The sequence below is a fragment of the Ursus arctos genome, unplaced genomic scaffold, assembly GCF_023065955.2.
Source record: "Ursus arctos isolate Adak ecotype North America unplaced genomic scaffold, UrsArc2.0 scaffold_6, whole genome shotgun sequence".
Classification (NCBI taxonomy): Eukaryota; Metazoa; Chordata; class Mammalia; order Carnivora; family Ursidae; genus Ursus; species Ursus arctos.
In genome coordinates this window covers 14621259-14646148 of record NW_026623078.1, presented here as the reverse complement: position 1 = coordinate 14646148, position 24890 = coordinate 14621259, and the positions used below count along the sequence as shown (strand labels likewise).

The following is a 24890-nucleotide window of genomic DNA, read 5'->3' as shown; positions in this document are numbered from 1 at the left end:
TTTAACCAGAAAAAGTTGTCTTCATTCCTATGGCATCAGTAATACTTTACCTGCTATTTTAACCAATATTAAGTGAATCTATATCTATTCTTCATACATACAATAAGAAAAGGCTTTCTTTTTGTTTAATAACTGAATTTTGCAGTTTATAGCAGAAGTAGAAAATAGCCATCTGGTCAGACAATGCAGAAGTCTCTCATATCCTTATACTCAAAGGAACTTACATTTACAAACCAGGTGCCATGCTAAGGGTTTTACAGAACCATCACATTTTATACTCACTCCCAACACTGTGACATAGTTATTATGATCTCCATATTTACAAATGAAAAATATTGAAACTTAGGGAAGTTCAAAAACTAGTCCAAGGTTAAAGAGCAAGGATTCAAATCCAGCTTTGTTCCACTACAGAATAATGATTCTCATCAATTTTTATTTTAATAGTTGATGTGGCAGCCATGAAAATATTGCTCACATATCCCACAGAAAGCTGTAAATTTGCCTGATGGCCTTGCTGCTGCCCAGCTGAAATCTGTCTCCTCCAAGGGGCAGTTTGGGGGCTCATGAGCTCTCTATCAGCTTGACCAAAAATTTCTGGAGGCTACACTATAGTCAAGATGCTTCCTAGCCAATCCCCTACTTTCCTGCTCTCCTTCCAGATGGGTCATACCTGAAGTGGGGGGTGAAAGCAATCTAATTTTTTCCTGCTCCTTCTTTCAATAAATTTCTTGCAGATAATCCTAGTTTTGTGCATGCTTTCTGGCAGACACAAACTAAGAGAAGATGTACTGGGAGTGGTCAAAAACATAGTAAATAAGATGAGGATTTGAGCCAAGTTCACTCACTGTCTCAGCATAATTTATACAATCTACATTAGCGAGGTGTCCAGAGTAGAATACATGGAAAATCATGTCTATCCTGTCATCAGATGTTTCCTAATCCTTCCCTGGTAAAAAAACATATGCAGGTCCAAATGTGTGGATGTGTGGGGAGTAGCTTGCTGGGTAAATGATGAAAACTTATATTGTCTTGAAGAGAGCTAATGACCTAAAAATCATGCTCAGTAAGATTACACTGGGGACCATTCTCAGTGACAATCCTGGGACAGGATGTTGGGGTTCCTTATTTCCCTCCTAGAACAATGGTATTTGAGGCTTCAGAAAATCAGTTCCGTGCAGGAATCCCACCTGCACCTGACCTGTCTATGAAGTTCTAAATTAACAACACATGTTCTTGCCCATACTTAATGCTCTGTTTAATGATCCATATTTCCTAATAGTAAGTCACACTTGAGGGTCATTTCCTTTTCTCTCATGATTTTCAGTGAGACATTCTATCAAGGGTTATACATACCATTGCGTTAATGATTTCAGGCGAATAGATTTCTTTGATCGTAGATATATGCCAAGTAGAACATTAGGTAAGGGATGAATCCTGCCCAAAGGCAACAGGTTTATTCATTTAGGGAACCTAAATACAAATATATGTATATAATTTATTTCTCTGAGAGTGTCACTCCTAAAGGATCCTTTGGAAATAGAAATCTTTCCTTTATACCTGAAACTGATCAGACTATAAATTGAGGAAATTTTTTCTTAAGTGACACCCTGGAAAACATTCACCTCATTTCTCTATACAAGTGTAGGACAACTGAAACAACAATAACAATAGCATGACCAGGGGGTACATCTGGGATTGAATTTTTGAGAATTTTGATAAAGGAAGCTGGAACTACATAAACAAGAATTTATTGATGTGGAGACACTTTCTTGGGACATGGGACTTAATACCCTGGAAAGGACCAATAGAATGGAAAAAATCACTGCTAGAATGCTTTAGAAGCCTAGTAGAGGTTGATGGTCAATGCCAAGCAAACCAAAGATGCCTGAGTGCCCTGTCAGATGGTAGAGAAAGAAATAAAATGTTCAGAGAGGAGATGGATCTGGTACATCTGGGATTGAGTCAGAGAGGGATAAAAGAATGTGAGTAAGCTTCTTGAGCAGTTAGCCCAGATGCTTATGAGACCCACCATGGACTTATCAGTGTCCTCCCCCAGCTCACACCTATAGCTATTGAGAAGTGAGGGTTCCCACATGACTACTAATGCAGAAGAATAAATGGCCAAGCTCAGTTTAAGGATAGGTCCCTTATGCATGTGGGGACAAGCCTAAATTGATGGAGACTTCACTACTATGGAAGAAGAAGTAGTCCAAGGGAAAAACACATCCAGATGACTGGGTAGTGGCCAGTGGCCTGGTCTCAAGGGAAAGGAAAGGTAATGGCATGTCTGAGATAAGGAGGTCTGGATGGAGACATAGACAGACATACAAGAGTGAGCACACTCTTGAGACCTTCTTCCATTCAAAGTGAATAGCCAGGAGCACTTTTTGAAGCTCTCCAGTTCAGATTTTTTCCTCTCCACAGTCTTTCAAGGTTCCTCTCTCTAGTAGTAATGAAGTCTCCATCAATTTAGGCTTGTCCCCACATGCATAAGGGACCTATCCCTAAACTGAGCTTGGCCATTTCTTCTACAAGACTGAGCACTATGAGTAAAGATTTTTCGGACATTTTTCAAAGAACTGGAACAAATAGTCCTTAAATTTGTATGGAAACAGAAAAGGCCCCAAATCTCCAAGGAACTATTGAAAAGGAAAAACAAAGCTGGGGGCATCACAATGCCGGATTTCGAGCTGTACTACAAAGCTGTGATCACAAAGACAGCATGGTACTGGCACAAAAACAGACACATAGACCAATGGAACAAAATAGAGAACTCAGAAATGGACCCTCGGCTCTTTGGGCAACTAATATTTGATAAAGCAGAAAAAAACATCTGGTGGGAAAAAGACAGTGAAAAAAAGACAGTCTCTTCAATAAATGGTGCTGGGAAAATTGGACAGCTACATGCAGAAGAATGAAACTTGACCACTCCCTCACACCATACACAAAAATAAACTCCAAATGGATGAAAGACCTCGATGTGAGACAGGAAACCATCAAAATTCTAGAGGAGAACATAGGCAGCAACCTCTACGACATCGGCCAAAGCAACCTTTTTCATGACACATCTCCAAAGGCAAGAGAAACAAAAGATAAAATGAACTTATGGGACTTCATCAAGATAAAAAGCTTCTGCACAGCCAAGGAAACAGTCAAAAAAACTAAGAGGCAGCCCACGGAATGGGAGAAGATATTTGCAAATGACACTACAGATAAAGGACTTGTATTCAAGTTCTACAAAGAACTTCCCAAACTCAATACACGAGAAACAAATAAACAAATCAAAAAATGGGCAGAAGATATGAACAGACACTTTTCCAATGAAGACATACAAATGGCTAACAGACACATGAAAAAATGTTCAAAATCATTAGCCATCAGGGAAATTCAAATCAAAACCACACTGAGATACCACCTTACACCAGTTAGAATGGCAAAAATTGACAAGGCAAGAAACAATTGTTGGAGAGGATGTGGAGAAAGGGGATCCCTCCTACATTGTTGGTGGGAATGCAATTTGGTACAGGCACTCTGGAAAACAGTGTGGAGGTCCCTTAAAAAGTTAAAAATTGAGCTACCCTATGATCCAGCCATTGCACTACTGGTTTTTTTACCCCAAAGATACAGACGTAGTGAAGAGGAGGGCCATATGCACCCCAATGTTCATAGCAGCATTGTCCACAATAGCTAAATCATGGAAGGAGCCGAGATGCCCTTCAACAGATGACTGGATTAAGTTGTGGTCCATATATACAATGGAATATTACTCAGCTATCAGAAAAAAATGAATTCTCAACATTTGCTGCAACAGGGACAGCACTGGAGGAGATAATGCTAAGTGAAATAAGTCAAGCAGAGAAAGACAATTATCATATGATTTCTCTCATCTATGGAATATAAGAACTAGGATGATCGGTAGGGGAAGAAAGGGATAAAGAAAGGGGAGTAATCAGAAGGGCGAATGAAGCATGAGAGACTATGGACTATGAGAAACAAACTGAGGGGAGGGGGGTGGGGGAATGGGATAGACTGGTGATGGGTAATAAGGAGGGCACGTATTGCATGGTGCACTGGGTGTTATACTCAACTAATGAATCATCGAACTTTACATCGGAAACCGGGGATGTACTGTATGGTGACTAACATAATATAATAAAAAATCATTAAAAAAAAGAGTAAAGATTTTTCTATCATATCTTAACACCCTGCAGGAAACATCCTCCAGAGAAGAGTCATTGAAGAGCCAAGTAGACAAGATGATAGAGTAACTTGGCTGCAGCCAGCCTTTGTCATTGGTACCTTAGAATTAGCATAAGTACCACAATGAACACATAAGCAGGGTGGCTTCTGTGTTGGTAGAGATGGAGGTTGGTTATGAACCCAAAGGCATGGACTCCCACTTACCAAGGCTGAACTAGCTACTGCTGCCTCTAAATGTCCAATTGCCAGCAAGAGAGACTTAAGCTAAGTCCCTGATACGAAATAATTACTCAACCTGTCACTGGACAAACCACCTATGTTAGGCACTTCCTGCTCTGGAAGGGAAGCAATTTATTCTCAAACACTTCAAGACCTATTAAGGGTATGGGTTTGGGTTGCCTGGTGCTAATCTTCAGTCAACACCACTATCTGGTGCTTATATGAGGCCTGATCACAGGAATAGAAGCCCACACAACATAGAATTCATCCAGGGTATCCTCTTCACAGCAAAAGAGGTGACCATGGGCCTGTGGTCATAGAACCACAGTCATACCACATACTACACCACCTGGAAGCAGTGAGCTTCACAGAATACTGGAACAGTCTTCTTAAAGAGAGCTAAGTGCCAGCTCAAAGGTAACATTTTGAAAGGATGGGGCAACATTGTTTACAGTATGTTATATGCATTAAATCAGAAACTTCCATATGTTTGTTTCTCAATAGGGAGGATATGTAGGTCTACTCACTGTCTCTCCCAATTACCCACTGGGGGTTGTTGTGCTTTCCATTTCAATAACTCTGTGCTGGAGGTTCTGGTCCTCAGAGGGACATACTCTTACAAGGGGACAAATCAAGGGTTCTACTCAACTTCAAGTATGGCTGATGCCAAGGAAATTTGGACTCTTTGTGCCCAGGGTCCAGTAGGCAAGAAAGGAGTCATCATGTGGCAGGAGTTACCAACCTCTGCAGGAGAAAGAAGGCTGCTCTTACACATGGGAGTAGGATTGTCTAGTTGGATGCCCCTGGGTTGTCCCATGGTAGCTATGAATGAACATGAGCAACAACTTTGGCTTGAAAAGGGTATAATGCCAAGGGCTCAGAACCTTGAAGATGGAAGGTTTTGGCGATATCACCAGGTAAGTCAACAAGACCTGTCAAGTGGATAATGAAGGGTAAGAAAAAGTCAGAACGGTTGTGGGATGGCAAGAATGAGAACTAGTTGTAGCCCCCAGACCAACCACAGCAATGGGGGTTGTAGTTGCTCCTGCTTAGCTCTGACTTCTACATTTCCCTTTAAGAAAAGAGGCCTACAGAACCATGGAGAAGTTAGCTCCAAAATTACATGGAGAAGTCGATCTGTGTGAGGCAAAGTTTAAACTTTGTTATACTGAACAAACTCATTGACCATATCAAAATGTAGCGCTCGGGACTCCTGCTAAGGGGATGTAGTTGTCTGATGGCCCCAGTTGCTGGATCCATTGCTAAGCTCTGAAGTCACACTTGTGCTGGCTGTTCTAGCTATGAATGGGAATGGTACAGGAGCAAGGCCATCCCATTCTGCTGAGGGGTCAAGTGGTAACTAGCCTGAGGGTTCCATATTGGCCTGGCCCAATCTTTCTCGGAACTCTGCAGCAATTTGAGTCTTTTTGGGTCCAAAGCTTCCCTCCTACCTCCTTCCTGCATTGCAGTCTGAAGCCTGTCCTCACCTTCTCCTGTTCCCTCCCTTAAAAATTCTCTTGCACTGCTGATCCCATTTGGGGTCTGCTTCTTACAGGACCCAAGCTGAAGCAATAGAATTAAAATGTTATCTGCTCTCATTTTTTTCTCCTTCTATATGTCGATGTTATACTGAACAAACTCACTGACCATATCAAAGGTACATCTTAAATGTAATTATTCATAAATTAAAGTGTTAGTTTAGGTGGGAACATGTAAAAATATTTATTGATCTGTAGATGTTCATTTGATTTGTTAGAGCATACAAAGACAGTGCATTTCTAACAGATTTGTGGAGAAGGATACTCAAGGGATTGTCAAAATTGTCTTACGTTGGTCAGGGTTTTATTTTTTAATGATATACTCAGTCATTTTAATTTAATCAATCTAGACCATTATTCATTTAAATTTCACCAATGGAAGCAATGTCAACTTTCATCAGCAATATTTTAACCTTTGATTTTCCAATAATTAGTCTTAAATACATATAATCTGTAGTTCAAGTGCCTTATCCCTGCTGCTCAAGTGTATACATAAGTAATTTCTGAAAAAAATTATTTGTACTCTGATGCTAAGTATTATCTCTAACTCCTTTTCCCTTGGAAAGTGGGAACTGTGATGCAAGTGCTCCTAATTAAATAGTCCATAGTCTAAAGCAAAAACAAAAACAAAAAACAATTGCAAGCCATTGTATTGGACCAGGAGCAAATTAATTCAATAAATTGGGAGGTTAAATTTTTATAGTATTACTTTAGTGTTAGCTGCAAATTTTTTCTTAGGTTTTTTTTCCTAATATTACCAGTTATTTTCATATCAAGTTTTATTTAACTTTTATTTTTTCTTATATATGCTTTTTATTTATTTTATTTTTTAAAGATTTTATTTATTTATTTGAGAGAGAGTGAGTGGGAGGGAGAGGGAAAGAATATCTGAAGCAGACTCCATGCTGAGCTCAGAGCCCCACAAGGGGCTCGCTCCTGACAGCAAGATTATGACCTGAGCCGAGACCAAGAGTCGGATGCTCAGCTGACTGAACCACCCCAGAGCCCATATTTTACTTTTTCAAAATATTTTATTTATTTATTGAGAGAGAGAGAGAGAGAGAGCACATGTGTGCAAGTGGGGGGAAGGGCAGAAGGAGAGAGAGAATCTCAAGAAGACTCTTTGCTGAGCACAGAGCCCCAATGTGGAGCTTAGTCCCAGGACCCTGAGATAATGACCTGAACCAAAATCAAGAGTCAGACACTTCACTGACTGAGCCACCCAGGAGCCCCTTAGTTATGCTTTTTAAAGAACTTCTGGTTTTTCTTTCATATCAACAGACCTATTTGTTTTGTGAATTGTTTATTGCCTTATGAATATATAGTGTCTATGCTATTTTAAGCTGTTGATTTAGTTGTTCAAAGAGAAATTACTGCGTCTTCATAGGTACTTTATACACTTTGTGATTTTTCAAGATCTGAGATTTCAATAAAGCACCACACTCTTTACGGGTTTACTGCAATGTCAGTCCAAACATCAATATCCAGGAACCAAGAAGAAATGAAAAAAGGAAAACGCTACCAATTTCTTGAATCTTTTCTTAAAATATTACTAACAAGATACTTTTTTAAAGACTCTTTTTTTAAAAGATAATTCTTCTGCACCTATTAAACTATTGTTTTAAGTAAATTATTTTTAATTGTTTTTGTTAAAGAAATTACATGCTAAGTAGGCTGGGACGTACAAAGGTACATTAATAATATTGTCTTCTGGAGTTTCTCCTGACCTCTCCTTTCCAAATACGCCCTCATGCTGGAATATTTGAGTTTTATTTTATAAGAATGATCACGTTCCTCAAATGGAAGATGTCTTTATGCAGACTGCAACCCTGTATGAACTCTGGTCAAGTAAAGCACAGTTGTCAAAAAATAACTTAATGGAAAAAACCTTAATGTCATTATTAATGTCATAATTCATGCAAACACTGAAAAAGAAGCCCAAATATTAGTACATATTACTTCCTGAATCCAGAATTAATACTGGGAAATATTTATTTTCAGTTATTTTTTTTCAAAATACAATAATGAGCCCATTATGCTTGCTTCCTCCCAAACTACCACATAGATGTGAGAATCTTTACTGTGAGGATGTACGGACTGAGTTATTCCATCAAGTATTCTTTTCCGACTTTACATACCATCATTTTTCAATGCTTCCCAAGACCCAAAGTCAAATATTAATATTCTAGTTTAGATTTCTGTTTAAAGCATAAAACACCCCTTCAGTGTGACGAGTTATAGATTACTTACCTGCTCTAGAATAATATGAGTGAAACGAAGAAAATTCACCATGAAGAATTTCTACTTTCTTCCAAATGAAAAGGAGGTGGTATAGATGGTTAGGGAGGTCATCACTGTCAACCTCCAATTAATGTGGTCTGGGAAGGTGGTCTTCCCTTCCAATCATGCAGCATTAACCTTTCTCATGCAGGACAGTACTTCCCATTGAGCATGTTTTCTAGATGATAACATATAGTTGGATAGCACATGATCCTTAGGCAGCCTGTCAGAAATATTTTAACAATGCTTGTGTGAACCCATTGTAGAACAGAATGCCATGAACACGTTCTCTACGCAACTTCACCAACATCCTGACTCTGAAGCTCGTTGGCCAGCCAGCTCTGAGTAGTATCACTCATCAACATTCTCCCAAATGAACATATAAAAATGGAGTTTTCATGGGCCACAGAGACTCCTTCTTTGTGTCTCAGATGATCTCATCTGCAGTGCCACACATTCTGTGGTCAAAATTTCCTCCCTTTGTAGTAAACACTCTTCTTGATTCTTTCTTCTTCTTTATTTTTTTGGGGCATTGAATTTTTAAAATGATCATTAAATAACAGTCATTTATGGTAAAAAAAAACTTACAGATTTTTAAAGTGTGTTTAGTTAAGAAATGCTATTGATATCAAATGGTAAACAGAAATAAAATTGAAATCCCTAATCTCCAAACTAGAGATGTGACCAAGTAACGCTTAAAATCAAGTGTTCTAGAGAAGCTTCTGCAAGGTTGGCTTGTTCAGCCAATGAGGTACCTGATGTCAGAAAGAACTGGGGAGACACTTGGATGGGCAAGCACGCTGCCACATTTTCTTACCTACCCACATGGTGTCTAGAAAGGCTAGCTCTTCCTCCATGTCCTTGGCTTTGAGCCAAAGCTACAGAAAAGGAAAGCCTATATGCAAACTCATTTTTAATGTAATAAAAATGAAACAAAATAAAAACTGGATGACTTGTTTACTACTATTTTTAGTGGTTACGAATACTCCTTTTTTCTTTATAAACACTAGATTATGTGTGCCCAGATTTTCTTAGGTAGGCTGGCTTCATGGGGCATACACTGTTGCTTTTGGGCAACTTCCTTAAGCTTTCAGTCCAAAAATGCAAAGTCATTTTTAAATCACAGCTGATCTGCTGAATGTCAAGATTCGAAACACCATAGAAATGTTATTTTATATTAGTTACATTTTGTTCACCTTCCTATATTTTTTATATCTGTCTGGACAATACTGGTTTAACTAAAATTTATCTTTCTTTTTCCTCCTCTCTCTCTCTCTCTCTCTCTCTCTCTAATATTACAGCTTCCTTGCCTGAGGCTTTTAAGTTAATTTATATTTGTAAACAGAAGGTTTAGCTGTAATTGCAAGTATGACTTTGCATTTTATAAAGGCCAACAGTAATAATGAAATTAACCATTATGCAAATGTGTCAAGAAAGTGACACATACTTTTACTCTCCCATTTTCCTTTGAATTTTCAGATCTATAGAAAATGGAAAGACGACTACAGTGAACACTTGTGAATCTTTTATGGACATTCACTAATTGTAACATTTTACAACGTGAGCTATATCTTTTTTTTCCCAGATAGATACACAGACACACACACATATATGCATATATATGCACATACTTTTTGGTAACAATTAAAAAAAACCTGGCAAACATCATGATACTTCACCTTTAAATATCCAAGTACATATCTCCTAGCATTTTTCTACATAAACACAATACTATTTTCATATTCAGGATACTTGACATTGATACAATATTACCTAATATGCAGTGCATACTTAAATTTTTGAAATTATCCCAAAACATCATTTATAAATCTTCGGTATCTTTTACATCCAGTATCCAGTCAGGGACTCTTTGGTTGCCATGTTGCTTTGGTCTCTTTTAATCTAAAATGGTCCTTTCCACCATTTCGTGTCTTTGGTGATAGTGACATTTTTGGAGTCCAGACTAGTTTTATAACATGTCTTACAATTTGGATTTATCTGATTTTTTCCCCCATGATTAGATTCAGGTTAGAAATTTTGACAGGAGTACCATAGAGGTGATATGTGCTTTCCATTGCATTCCGTGAGAATACACATACCTCATTTGTCCTATGATTGGTAACATCAATCATGATCACTTGGCGAAGATGGAATCTTACCAGACTAGTCTGTTGCAAAACACTACAATTAATAAATTGTGTATAATGCTTTGAAAAAACATGAGTATCCTGTTCTACAATAACTTTTCATTCAATGGATGTGCCACTTCCAGGATAAAGCTTTTAAGGAACAATGTTTTCCTGTTTTATGTTTCCAATAACTGGATATATAGATGCAGAGCCATAGGGGATGGTGGATCCAAGCAATAGAAGTCTGGGCTCCTTAAATCACCACATTGAAGAAAGTGGCCTACTGACCTAGGACTCCCATGCTGGGACAATGCACAAGCAATAAAGCTCTACATTGTCAAGACTAGCATTTTTGGTTTATTTGAAATAGACCAAAATATTTGTAGCTAGAATTATTATGAATAATACACTTGGTTCAACACTTTCAATATTTATTTTTACATCATTTTGAAGTGCTGGTTTCCATTTGGATTTATTTTAGTACGTGGGTATGATGACCATCATAGCTGAGAAAGACTCTTCACAAAATTATGTGTAAATCCAAAGGGAGGAAAGACATCATTGTTTGTACTAACTGGACTTTGATACTGATTTTTCAGTGCCATTCACTCACTGCAAAGATTTTTTGTTGTTGTTGAAATTCAGCTACCGATTATGTCAATCAGTTGTTCTTATAAACTAACAGAGGTGTTCAATTTACATTTTAACAAAGAGAATGAATATCCACTGCTATTATTCATTTGAAGTTTTTATAGATGTTAGAAAACAGTTTCCAATTTTTCTAAGTCTATATTCACAATTATTTTTTTTAAGATTTTATTTATTTATTTGACAGAGAGAGACAGCCAGCGAGAGAGAGAGGGAACACAAGCAGGGGGAGTGGGAGAGGAAGAAGCAGGCTCCTAGTGGAGGAGCCTGATGTGGGGCTTGAACCCAGAACGCTGGGATCACGCCCTGAGCCGAAGGCAGATGCTTAACCACTGTGCTACCCAGGCGCCCCTATATTCACAATTATTTTTATGATAGCACAAACACTGTTTCTGGCAACTAATATTATGATGGAGGAAATATTTTCAGAGAACCATTTTAAAAATTCTCTTTCTATGGCATGGGTTTTTTTTGAAAAGTAGTAAAATCTTATGCATTTTTAAAAAAATCATTTGAATCTTTAAAGAGTGATTAAATGCATTTAATATTTTTAAAAGTTGGTGCTTAGTAACGTAATACTAATCAAATTATAAAAAATGCCTACAAATATGGAATTTCATTTTATTTAAAAAGTAACATCTTTATTTATTTATTTATTTTAAAGATTTTATTTATTTATTTGACAGAGAGAAAGACAGCCAGCGAGAGAGGGAACACAAGCAGGGGGAGTGGGAGAGGAAGAAGCAGGCTCATAGCAGAGGAGCCTGATGTGGGGCTCAATCCCAGAACACCGGGATCACACCCTGAAAAAGTAACGTCTTTAAGTTCAACAACTCTTTTAGCTGCTTTGCCATGAAATAATGTGAATCATGTATTTAAAATACTTAATGATCATTTCCCATTTCGTTACAAAATACTGTCAATATTCTATCACGTCTTATTTTAATATTTAACTGTATAGATCTAGATGTTGGCCTGTAGAACTTTGTGCGTTCCTGGCTGCAGCTTCTTTACTATAATAACTTGCCTATGAATAATTCAGTGAAAAAATATTGTGAGAGGTTCTAGCTCTGTAACCTTATCCTGACATCCTTTTTTATTACAGTCAAAGCAATTGCTTCATTAGTGATTATACTTCTACATCTTTTCCATAAAATATAATTTTTTCATTAAAAGGATCATTCACTTCTTAACAATGTCTCTGTTACCTCTCTCCTTTAGCAATCCACACAAAAAGTGGTTTTTCTTACATTTTATAATTGATTCATAGGCTATTAAATACCACAGCTCTGATATGGTAGAAACATCTGTGTACTTGCAACTAACTGTATAGTTAGCATTTGTCCAAAACTGCATAATTTATTCTAATACCTGCTTTTTCAATTTTAAGCAATATTTTCTCTACCTACCTCGATAATGTGAGTATTTATTTATTCACAAAGGAATACACTTTACTTTGCCTCCAGGTTTTTAATCCATTTGTGACTTCAGCCACTTTTATTGCTATAATAGGAAGAATGAATATTTCTCCAACAGGATGTGGCTGTTTGTCTTCCCCTATTAGTAAAATCTCAAACTTTTAAAACTTTAGCATAAAATTTCTCCAAGTGGATTGTGTATGAAATAATTTGAACTTGGTAAAAATATGTAAACATTTGTTTTTCATAACCTATTTGTTCAGTTTTTAAATGCCTTGCACATTGTTATAGCATGATTTCATACCACATTTGCTGCTATCTGAGGATATCATATATATTTTAAGAAAATTTTTTATTGTTAAGGATAGGGGAATGAAGCATGAGAGACTATGGACTCTGAGAAACAAACTGAGGGCTTCAGAGGGGAGAAGGGTGGGGGAATGGGATAGACTGGTGGTGGGTAGTAAGGAGGGCATGTATTGCATGGTGCACTGGGTGTTACACGCAACTAATGAATCATCGAACTTTACGTCAAAAACCAGGGATGTACTGTATGGTGACTAACATAATATAATAAAAAATATTATTATAATAAAAAAAGGATAGTGAATGCAAATCCGTATTCTAAACAGTCGTCTTGATAATTTGTTTTTTGGGTTTTTTTTTTTCCTTTGCTTAACATCCTGTCAAATTTCCATTTGTCCTTACCTATAGCACAGCCATGAAACACCAGGTACAGGAGGCATGCCAATGAGGCTATTTTCCACCGTGCCCAACATTATTACTTTATCTTTTGTCCATGGTTTCTCTGCAGGATTCTTTTCTAGGTACCTGTCATTTTGCAAACTTCATTTAGTTAAAACACATAATAAAATTCCTGATTTCTTCTAACCTTGCATATTTTATGAAACACGGATGAAAACATTTCTTTCTTATTTTTTTTACACTAAAAAAACAAATAGGTACAATAGAGATTCTAACATTTTCTTCCCATAATGCGTTGGATCATGGCACAACCCTTTGGTTGTATAGATCCTTCTATGGAGAATGAGTGATATTGCTGGCAAATATAGTAGCAGAGACTTTCAAACACCATTTGCTATGACAACCATGAGAATCCATTTTATATTGTGATCTTATTCACACACACATACACCCATAAATAAATATTTTTATAGAATAATACTATATAGGATGTACTCTAATATATTTATTATTTCACTCCTTTATAGTGGCTTTGACCAAAAGTTTGAAAAAGGCTGTGCTATCATGTTCTGCATACCATTCTCACGAGGAGTGTAGCAGCAAAAGACAAGTGTTTTGGAGTCAGACTGCCGCTGGAAACCCAGCATGGTCATTATATAGCCTTTTTTTTTTTTAAGATTTTATTTATTTATTCGACAGAGATAGAGACAGCCAGAGAGAGAGGGAACACAAGCAGGGGGAGTGGAAGAGGAAGAAGCAGGCTCATAGCGGAGGAGCCTGATGTGGGGCTCGATCCCATAACGCTGGGATCACGCCCTGAGCCAAAGGCAGACGCTTAACCGCTGTGCCACCCAGGCGCCCCTAACCTTTAGACACTATAAAGCTTTTTCGAAGTTTCCTCTTCGGCCTTGTTTCATCTGTAAAACAGGGATAATTACAGTCACCTTGTGGGGATTATGACAATAAAATAAAATAATGTGTGTAAAGTATCTAGCACAATTCCTGGCACACAGTGGGCACTCAGTAAACAAATGGTAATCATTGTTAGTGACAGTGTTATAATAGTAATCTTCCTGGATTTCTAATAAAAAAGATGGGTGGGTAAAGAGAAGCCAGAAATGGTAACTATGGTAGGGGTGGGATTGGGGAACAGTAGTAAGGATGCACGGACCACGGACGAGAGGAAGGACAGAAGACACAAATGCCAGTGTGGCCTCTGCTTCTCATTTCATGCCTTTACAGGACTTCCCATGATAAAGTGGTGAGATTTTGTTCAGATTCTACCACCACTCCTAGAATGCCAGGCAGCCCCATGTATGTTCTCTCCTTAATCTCACAATAATTCTGTAAAATATACCAGCCAACCCATTTCACCAATGAACAAAGTAAGTCACCAAGATATTAAGTTACTGCCTAGAGAAGCAGAAATGACACACACTCCAGGTCCTGTCATTGTAAAATCCTTTGCCCTTTTACCCTTGTCTTTCTGGAACTGGTATAAGCCAGCCAGCCTACAAGGTGGTAAGCTGTTAAACATGCTCATAATTCCTCCAGACACAAGGGATCCTGTTTTGCCTGCTTTCCCAAATTCCAAAGTAGTCTATGATAGCTATCCTATAAGAAGCCTACCTAGGGAGCAGCAGCTGGAAAATCCGTCTCCTGAAGAATTCAGAAAGGCTTCTGATCAAAGAAGACAAGAGAAAAGACCTGAGAACTCCTGGGGGTGAAGCGAGCGGATGGCTGGTTGACAAACTTGGGCTTGGAGCGACCATGCAGCATTGCCTCCCAGGGACCCGCCACTGCATCCTGCCCCTTGGTATTTATTTCTCTGCCATCTCAGGACTATTGTGGCTCTGTATCTTCCTCAGCCTACAACAATCTTACCAAATTGCTTTGCAAGTTCTCTGCCTTGTTTATGGCCTTCAAGCTGGATCCTCATTGCATAGATCAGCTTCAGTTTTACATCCATGGAATACTTAAAGTCCCTCCCACGGGGTTTAGTTTCTGTTAAGTGCAACCATTCTCTAAAATGATGAGCCTTCAGGTTTTGTAATCCATTGCGACATCAATATCTTATATTGACCTGATCTGTTAACAATTCTGCAAATCTATGTATGTCTAATTGGTATTTTGTTAAAATTAGTAAAGTTATTCTGAGATTTTATCTCCCAGGAGATGAGAGAGAAGGCATCTTTACAGTGATTTATTTGTACAGTTTTTATTTGGGCAAGCGGCTAATCTATCAGCTTACCATCACAGTAGTACCTCTTCCACCCTGTTACAGTGTTGGCCACAAGTGGTCACCTGTTCTTTTTATTCTTAGGAAAACCCCATATTTTTCTACAACTATTCAGCCCACTGTAAATTTCCAGTGTCTTGCCATCCATCTCTTTTTTTTTTAAGATTTTATTTATTTATTCATGAGAGGCAGAGAGAGTGAGGCAGAGCAAGAGGGAGAAGCAGTCTTCCCACAGAGCAGGGAGCCCAATGCAGGACTCTATCCCAGGTCCCTGGGATCATGACCTGAACTGAAGGCAGACATTTAACCAACTGAGCCACCCAGGTGCCCCCAATGTCTTGCCATCTCAAGTTCATTAAAATAAATATGTCTTATGATATTTCCTTCAATGGTATTAAAAGTAGTTCTCATATACTTCATTTTTAACTTTTCTTTCTTTGAATATCTTTATGAATCTATGGTGTTTCTTTTTTTTTATAATAATTTTTTATTATGTTATGTTAGTCACCATACAGTACACCCCTACATTTTGATGTAATGTTCCATGATTCATTGTTTGCGTATAACACCCAGTGCACTATGCAATATGTGCCCTCCTTAATACCCATCACCGGCCTATCCCAATCCCCCACCCCCCTGCCCTCTGAAGCCCTCAGTTTGTTTCCCAGAGTCCATAGTCTCTCGTGGTTCATTCCCCCTTCTGTTTACCCCCCTTCATTCTTCCCTTCCTTCTCCTACCAATCTTCCTATTTTTTATGTTCCATAAATGAGTGAAGCTATATGATAATTGTCTTTCTCTGCTTGACTTTCATAGACATAGATGGAACTTGTTATAATTAATGGTAGTAACTTGATGTGACTCAAATATTCAATCTTGACTACAAATAGAAGCTTTAAGATGGTTCTTTGTCCTTTCAACATTATCCTAGACATTTTCTTAAGTATCTTTTCTTATTAGCAATAATAAGATATTCCTGACACCTCTAGATGCTTTCTCAAAATGCTCAAAATGGAATCAGTTACTCTCAAAGAGACCAGGTCCTATATCTGAAAAATAGTCCTGGAGAAAATTGTGTATTTGTGGTTTTGCATAAGCATTGTCATTGGTCAGGGGATGAGCCACTTTATTGAGAATGTCATAAATTATTTTCAATAAAAGCATATATAGTAGGACCCAACTTCACAAGACATCTCCAAATTAACTCTAAAATTACAAAGTCATATTTTTAAAGATTTTGTTCCGGTATAAAAATTGCAGTTTATGGGGCACTTGGGTGGCTCAGTAGGTTGTGTCTGACTCTTGATTTCAACTCAGGTCATGATCTCAGGGTTATGAGATTGAGCCCCACATCCTCCTCCATGCTTAAGATTCTCTCTCTCTCCCTCTGCAGCTCCCCTGCAAAATTTGCAATTTATTCCATCATTTAGATTTTCAACCCCTGCCTATGAAATCATGAGTTTCATCTGTGTGAAGGTCTACCACATTGACTAGAGAAATAACCATCCTTTCATTGTCAATAAGAAATATCATAGAAGAATGAAATGCAGAACATTATCCAAAAGCTTTGCTCCATCAGTGATATGTTACATATATCCATTTAAATGTAACAAATTAATATGTAATATGGAGAGTATCTTATGTAGTTTAATTCCTCTCTCCAAACATAGCCAGGTCATAGGAAAGAAACTTCCCCTATAGCACTGTGCCCTCAATATGCAACTGTAAAATGACAAAAAACCTAAACAGAATAAAAAGGCATTATTAACAAGAATCTTTCCATAGTAGAACTCAAAGCATATTTGGTTGTTGGCATTGTTTCTAAAATAGGATGATATCTGAGCAGTTTTGCTTCCTTTCAACACTGTTACGTGTAACATTGCAAAGCCCGGTCTCTGGAAAATGATTCAGAGCAGATACACTGAATTACCAGAGTCTGCCAAGATTCTCTGGCATTTGGGACTTGGCAGAATGTTGCAAAATAAATTTTCTTAGACAATTCTGGTTTTTTCTATGGACCCAAATGCCTGAGCAGTAGTTCCAAATGTTCCTCTGACCACAGGTTTTCCTCCACATCTCTTGATTATGACTTTTCATCTGCCTGGGTTAAAACAGCACATCACACAAACTTGGGGAGAGATCGAATGCCATGTTTCCTTATACTGTTTCCGTCAAACTTTTCAAATTCTCTTTAAAAAGCTAATATATGTTTAAATGAATGCTTTTAAAAGTAAACCTACCAAATATGGGTCATTTTTTAAGACTTTATTTCTTGTAGAGTGGTTACAAGTTCACAGAAAAATTGAAAGGAAGCATAGCGATTTTCCATATCCCCCTCCCGTCCCCCACTTCCCCAGGCTCCCCCACCATCAACATCCCCCGCCAGATTGTATAGTTTTTACAATTGACGAACCTTATTGGCAATCATTATCACCCAAATTTCATAGTTTATATTAGGGTTAACTCTTGGTGTTGTATATTCTGTGGGCGTGGACAAATGTATAATGACATGTATCCAACATTATAGTATCAGAGAGAGTAGCTTCATTGCCCTAAAAATCCTCTCTGTTCCACCTATTCATCCCATTCTCCCCTACCCTACCCAGTGCCTGGCAACCACTGATATTTTTACTATCTCTAGTTTTGCTTTTTCCAGAATGTCTAATGGTTGGAATCATAATGAATTATAGATTAGTAATAAGACTTTCATTTAACAATACACATAGAAGTTTCCTCCAAATCTTTTCATGGTTTGATAGTTCATTTCTTTTTAGTCCTGAATAATTTCATTGTCTGGATGTACCATAGCTCATTTATTAACTCACCTGCTGAAGGACATCTTGGCTGCTTCCATGTTTTAGCAATTACAAATGGAGCTGTTATAAACGTCTATGTGCAGGGCTTTGTGTGTATATAAGTTTTCAGCTCCTTTGGTTAAGTATCAAGGGCACAACTGCTGGATCCTGTGATATGTAAGAACGTGTTCAATTTTGTAAGAAACCACTGAACTGTCTTCCAAAGTGACCAGACCATTTTGCATTCCCACCAGCAATGAGTGGAGTTCCCACTGCTCCAGGCCCTCACCAGCATTGGCTTTTGTCAGTGTTGTAGATTTCGGCCCTTCCAATAGGTGTATAATGGTATCTCATTGTTATTTTAATTTGAATTTCCCTGATGACCTATGATGTGAAGTGTATTTTCATATGCTTATTTGCCATCTGTGTATCTTCTTCCATGAGGTGTCTGTTAAGGTCTTTGGCACATTTTTTAATTGGGTACATTTCATAAGTATTTCTCAGTTACCCCCCTGCTCCACTCAGGTGGGACAGGATGGCTAGAGCTGGCTGGAGTTGATAATTTTTCCTTTCTGCCAGCTCAGTTAGGCTCTAATGCAACCCCAACAGGCAGGCTCTGGTTAAATAGTTTCTCCTTAGGCTTGCTCTTGTTAGGGAGAACGGAGTGCTCTTATGTATTTCAGAAATGGTTCCCCCTTTACCCTTCTTCAGGCCAGAACATGAGATTTTTTTCCTCATACCTACTGTGGGAACCTGGTCAAGGTCCTGGAGGTAAAACTCACAAAATTTCCCCTTCCCTTCCCTCCACGCCTAGGTCCTTTTGGAGTTTTTAGCTCTCAGACTTGTCTACTCTGAGCCTCCAGTAATTCCTCAAGTACAGTTTGACTTTTCTTACCCTGCTCCAGTTCCTGGAGAGATTTCGGCTCCTGGTGTTTGCTCTGATTAGTTGCAAATCTCTGTTTTTGCTTCTTGCTCTCTCTAATATTTGGGGACAGCCTTTTGCCCTGTGACCTCACTTCTCTTACAGACCTAAGACATATTATTTGTCTTTCAGTTTGTTCAACCTTTTACTGGGACAGGGTGGTGACTTCCAAGCTCCCTACATGTGGAACCAGAAACTGGAATTCCCTGGGCTATTTTTCAAATTTTTAATTTTCCATGCAGCAGAATCACACTCAGTCTGACACAACTACGGGGACTATCACTTGGCAAGGGACTACATGGCCTGTCAGATTGTGATTTATAAAAAATATATATTTGGTTATTCAGATGACCAAAATATATTATGTATATGGTCTTTATTCAGTTCCTCACCACTACTCCTAAAACCCTTGGACTTTCCCAAAAGGAAGGCATTAAAGGTGTCTTTTGTCATGTTAATGAAGGTAACTTTTGGAAACCAATCCCCTTCACCCTCCATTAAGGGCTGGGGCTGGTTGCCAGGAGGATCAACCAATCATGTGAATTAGAAGTCCCCAGACCTCTAGGGAGGGGAGAGGGGCTGGAGGTTGAATCAGCCAATGGCTAGTCCCTTAGTCAATCATGACTATGTAATGAAGCCTCCATAAAAACCTGAAAGGACCAGGTTCTCAGAACATCTGAGTTGGTAAACCCAATGGTGATGTCAGAAGCGTGGTGCTCCTGGAGAGGGCACAGAAGCTTCATGCCTTTTCACCTACCTCACCCTACGTATGCCTTCCTCTGGCTGTTGATTTGTATCCTTTATCACAACCTTTAATAAACTGGTGAACCAAAGTGTTTCCCGGAGTTCTGTGAGCCACTCTAGCACATTAAAAGAACCTAAGGAGGAGGTCACTGGAACCTCCAATCTGTAGCCAATGGTCAGAAGCACAGGCAAAGTGGGGGGCTTAAGACTGGCCTCCAAAGCGAGGGCTTGGGGCAGTATTGTGTGACTGAACCCTTAACCTGTGGAATCTGATGCTGTCTCTGAATGGATAGTGTCAGAGTTTAGCTGAAGTCTCACTCTGCAGGTGTCTAAGAATTGTTTGGAATTGGCCCTACTTGTTTCCTCATCTTTTATCACAGCAGGGTGACTATTTCTAAGCTTTGAAATAATCATTATTCATAGGTGTCAATATTGTCTATGGTTGGTGATGCAGAGGGAACTGTGTTATGTAATGGTTTTCCCCCTCCATATTGCATCAGATATGCTCAAAGCTCTGTGTAACTCATGACCAGATTTAAGTGTTAAAATGAGTGGTAAGGACATTTGCAGTAGCAGAGTGCAGAGAAAGGTAAAATGGGTTTGTGCAGCACAGAACAGGGCTTTGGAGGAAGCAGGGCTTGCAAGGTCCCTGAGAGATAAATGCATTCTGCATCATAGAGAGGACAATAGGCATTGAAGTGATGGGTAGCATTGACAATGTGCATGGCATGTTGACAAGGCGTCAGGAATTTGGTTGGGTTAAAGGGAAGAGTTGAGTGGGGAAGAAAATAGAGGTGGGGTCAGAAACCTGGACAAATTATGGAGGGCTGTGTAGGAAGAGTAAGGGAGTTAAAGGCTGTCAGGTACTTGTTTTGTGCCGGTCCCTCTGCTGAGCATGCTGCTTCACAGTTCTCTCACCACACCCTGGGAAGGAGGCATGATCCAGGAGGAAACAGGCGGAAAGAATAAGCAGCTTGCCTGGCTTGGTTATTTTCACTCTTTTTGCTCCCTTCCCCCAAAGAATTCGAAAACTGTATTACCTCACATGTGGAAATTTGTTTCTCATTTTGAGTATAAATAAGCTTATATTCATTAAGATGTAGAAAATATTAAATAGTTTATGAGGTGATGTACACAACAAAATCAATATTTTATAAAACAGTTTGATGAAATAGGTTTAAACTAACTTGTGTAATATCGAACACACTGATTTGGAAAAAAATCCTGTAAAATTTTTATTTATGTGCTTTATCTAATGTGTCTTGAAAGTTTTCAGTAGTCCTGGACAGTTAGGTGAATTTAGGCTATAATTAGAAATGTGCTCTTTTCATGGAAACTGTAACTTTTTTTTTCTAGCTAAATCAAAGAAATATTGAGGTCTAATGAACAAGAGTGATTAAGACTTTCAGTGGAATTACAACTTCTGGGAAATATTTCTTGGACAGCTGGCTGACCCAGTTATACATGAATACATGAGAGAAAGTAGAGGTCTATCCTTTCTTCATACCAGTCCCACCAGGAACCAGTTACCTGGTCAAAATACATGGCAGAAAGTATGTTTCTTTCCTGGGAATATTATGATGCTTTCTCAGAAAATACACCTTTAACATTCTAATGGAAATAATAATTCAAAGAAGTTACCCCAAAAAATCAAAACAAATGAAAAACCAACTCTGCAACAAAGTCAGGCAGTTTAATTTGGTGAAACTATCAGAAGTTTGGGTGGACGTAACCTTCAGTGGTCAGTTTCACATTTCAGTCAGTTGCTTTGCCATCTCGGGTGCATCAAGGGTACAGAACAGTCTTGCTAATTGGAAGGTGCCAATGGTCCAGATGAGAGCATGTGGCTAGATGTGTTGTTGGCTTATTTTCCCATTTGACACTCAGTTTCTTCATCAGCAAGAGGGCTATTACATGGCTGTAGTATTGTTATCATCACTGCCTCTTTACTTAGATCTTTATTCCAAAAGATAAAAGGTATATGAAAATGCATCCACTGATAGACTCTATTGATTACTAATTCTAAATTAATTTAGTGCTTCTGGATGTGTCAAAGACTCTTAATTACCTAATACAATTCTCATATTCCCTGATTTTGCTTATGACAGCATATGCCCAGCCAAATATTTATATTCTCTGGCCTCCTTTGCAACTTGGGGATTGTCACAGGACATAGTTCTGGCTCAAGAGATATGATCACAAGTCACTAGGGGAGAGAGGCTGTTGCGGCTAGGTAAGCTCTTAACAAGAGCAGATCACTCTCATAAACCAACTTTTCCCCTTTTCCTATGCCCTTATTCTTGCTTGAAGCAGGTGAAAACCAAGCACCAGCAATGTTCTTCAGAGCATGAGACTATGGCTCTCACCCTAAAGACGGTGGCACTGAGAACTAAAGGGATTGAAAATCCAGTGACACCATGGAGCCACCACACAATACCTGGGCCACCTAACTTGGGACTTACACTTTGTGAGCGAAAAATAACCACCTCTTTTGATTAAGTCAAAATCCATTCTGCACAACATCACTGGATACATTTATATATCTTGGACAATTAGGACAATTCCTTTCCATTTTTTTAATAGAAGATGGTCTTACAGCACAAATATATGCATCATGACAAATTTGAAAGAAGCCAGACAAAAGAAACAACTTAGAAAAATCAAAACATGTAAGAAGCCAGATTTTACGTGGGCTTCCCTAAAAATTCTATGATGTTAACATAGAGTCGAATGGTAGTCAGTGTCTGTCACTGACCCCATTCAATGGAAATCCTAATAGGGAAAATTAGTCTTTACATTAGATGGTAAACAATTAAGTCTTTAATTTTCAAAATACGCATGGCCAGAAAATGGAAATATCTCTTCTTTTGATAGAAAATAACATTATCTGCCAAAATCCTGAAGGTGAATGCCAAGAACTAGATGAGTCAAAATTTGCTGGCAAAAATAAATGTACACGTTTCAAAATTAATCACATTTTTTTAAAAAAATGCTTGTGATATACACTTTGTTTGTGATCCCTAGGTGTGTGACTGTACCATTGGACCTGAGAGCCCCACAGAGTCCTTGAATATTAAGTTAGAGTCTAAAAGCAGAGGGGCATAGTCATTTCAATATTTCACCTTGCATTCATAGCAATATATTTTGCTCACATGGGACAGCACTTCCCCAAGTAACCAACGTAGACAAGCAGGTTTTCTGTGTGTTGTTTAACTGGAGAGAAATCACACTCTCCAGAGACAGAAACTGACCAAAATTCTCTGATGTGAACGGACAATTCAAAAGGCGTGCTTAGATGACATACAATGAAAACATATTTTACTTACCTCTAGCCACATATCCCTTTCCTTTTCCATGTTCCTGGACGTTTGCAAAAATATGATGACATCTCAAAGTTCTTTGAGCTGTTGAGTCAATCCTTTGTCTAAACATCTTCTTACATTGATATTCAATATGCCAACCAGAATTAAAGCAGAGGAACTGTGAAATGAAGATACAGAGTTATAGAAGAGGGAAGAAGACCTTCACGTGTCACAGCTACAAAAACTTTCAGCTAGTGTTTTATTTGTCTTTTTTATGTGAAGTGATTGAAAGATAATTCTGCAGGAAAATGAGATTCTACTCCCCCCCCTTATTCCTTATCTTTGGATGCATATTAACATGCATAATGAAATAGCAGGTGAAGATTTAATTCATATGACAAACTTTCTCAGTGCTGAGAAGATTCAAGACACTATGGGGAATACAAAGTATATGTTCTAGCCCATGGTGTGTTCTGATCACTGTGGGAGGTTTCTTCTTTTTTTTCTTTTTAATTATATTTTGACCTTAACATTCTAACTAGATAATTCAAGCAACATTTCTAGTCATTTTAAAACATCACATTTCAAAAAATAACTTTGAAAAACAACCTGATTTGTTGTCTCTACTTTAAAAAAATTAGTTATTTAATTCAGTGTTGGGTTCTGATTATAGATACACTGCAATTTTTTCTTTCTTTTTTTTTCTTAAGATTTCATTTACTTGAGACAGAGAGAGAGAGAGAGCTCATGAGTGCCAAGGCACCAGGGAGTGAGGGGGGAGGAGCAGAAGGAAAGGGAGAAGCAGACTCCTAGCTAAGCAGGAAGCTCAAGGAGGAGCTCCATCCCAGGGACCCCACGATCATGAACTGAGCCAAAGGCAGACACTTAGCCACTGAGCCACTCAGGCACCCTGGGATTTTTTTTCTAAATACTAAATAGGTCCGGCAAATATTTTTATTTATTTTTATAATATTCAAGAAGGTTGAGACAAAGTGTGAATCCTGAAGTTATATCAAATGAATGACTTCAAGCAGTGGCATGTGTTGAGTGAGGAGTAACTAGTCTGCATTTTGGACTCCAATCTTAGTAATCTAAATCACTTATAAATTGGAAAAAAAAGAAAAGAAAAGAAAGGAAATCAAAGACATGGAAATAATGGTCTTTTGGGGAGGAAAGAATTCATTTTATCATATTTCAAAATTCAAAGTGCAGGCTATCTCAAGTGTGAAATTCTGGAAAGTAAAAAAGCAGCTTGAAAATTTCAGCCATTTTCTCCATGCTTCTCCCTGCCTGATTCAATATTCAAAAGTGAACCCAAGGAATGCCCATTATTCTTTCTTCAGTGAACAGATATTTCTGCTAAGGAAAGCCATTGAGAATTCCCATGTTTGGAAATCTTAGCATCAACTAACTAAGAATATAACCTAAATCTCCTAATTTATATGATTCCTGAAGTGTCTATACCTCTTTGGGACTACACACACACACACACACACACACACACACACACTCACTCACGCGCACACCCACACACTTTCTTTGAGAAACAGGGGTTTATTGTAATAAGTTTAAATAATACTACATAAAACTCTACTAGTGAACCTAGTATTTTTGGTTTTCTTAAAGAGAGGCTAAGATTTCCTTTAAAAATAGTAATAATAAGAATTAGACACTTAACAGATTAAATTCTGTATGAATTCAGTTCTATTTTAATATGTTGGTTTTGTTTCATTGTTTTAGAAATTAAATTCTG

General features: G+C 38.2%; 1 non-coding gene across 1 annotated transcript; it reads left to right on the top strand.

Annotated features, from left to right (window-relative positions):
• The first annotated feature begins 1002 nt into the window (after positions 1–1002).
• LOC113268174 (small nucleolar RNA SNORD115) lies at positions 1003–1083 on the top strand. Its single transcript, XR_003321037.1, has one exon. It is a non-coding gene; the product is annotated as a small nucleolar RNA SNORD115 (small nucleolar RNA).
• Positions 1084–24890: the final 23807 nt, after the last annotated feature.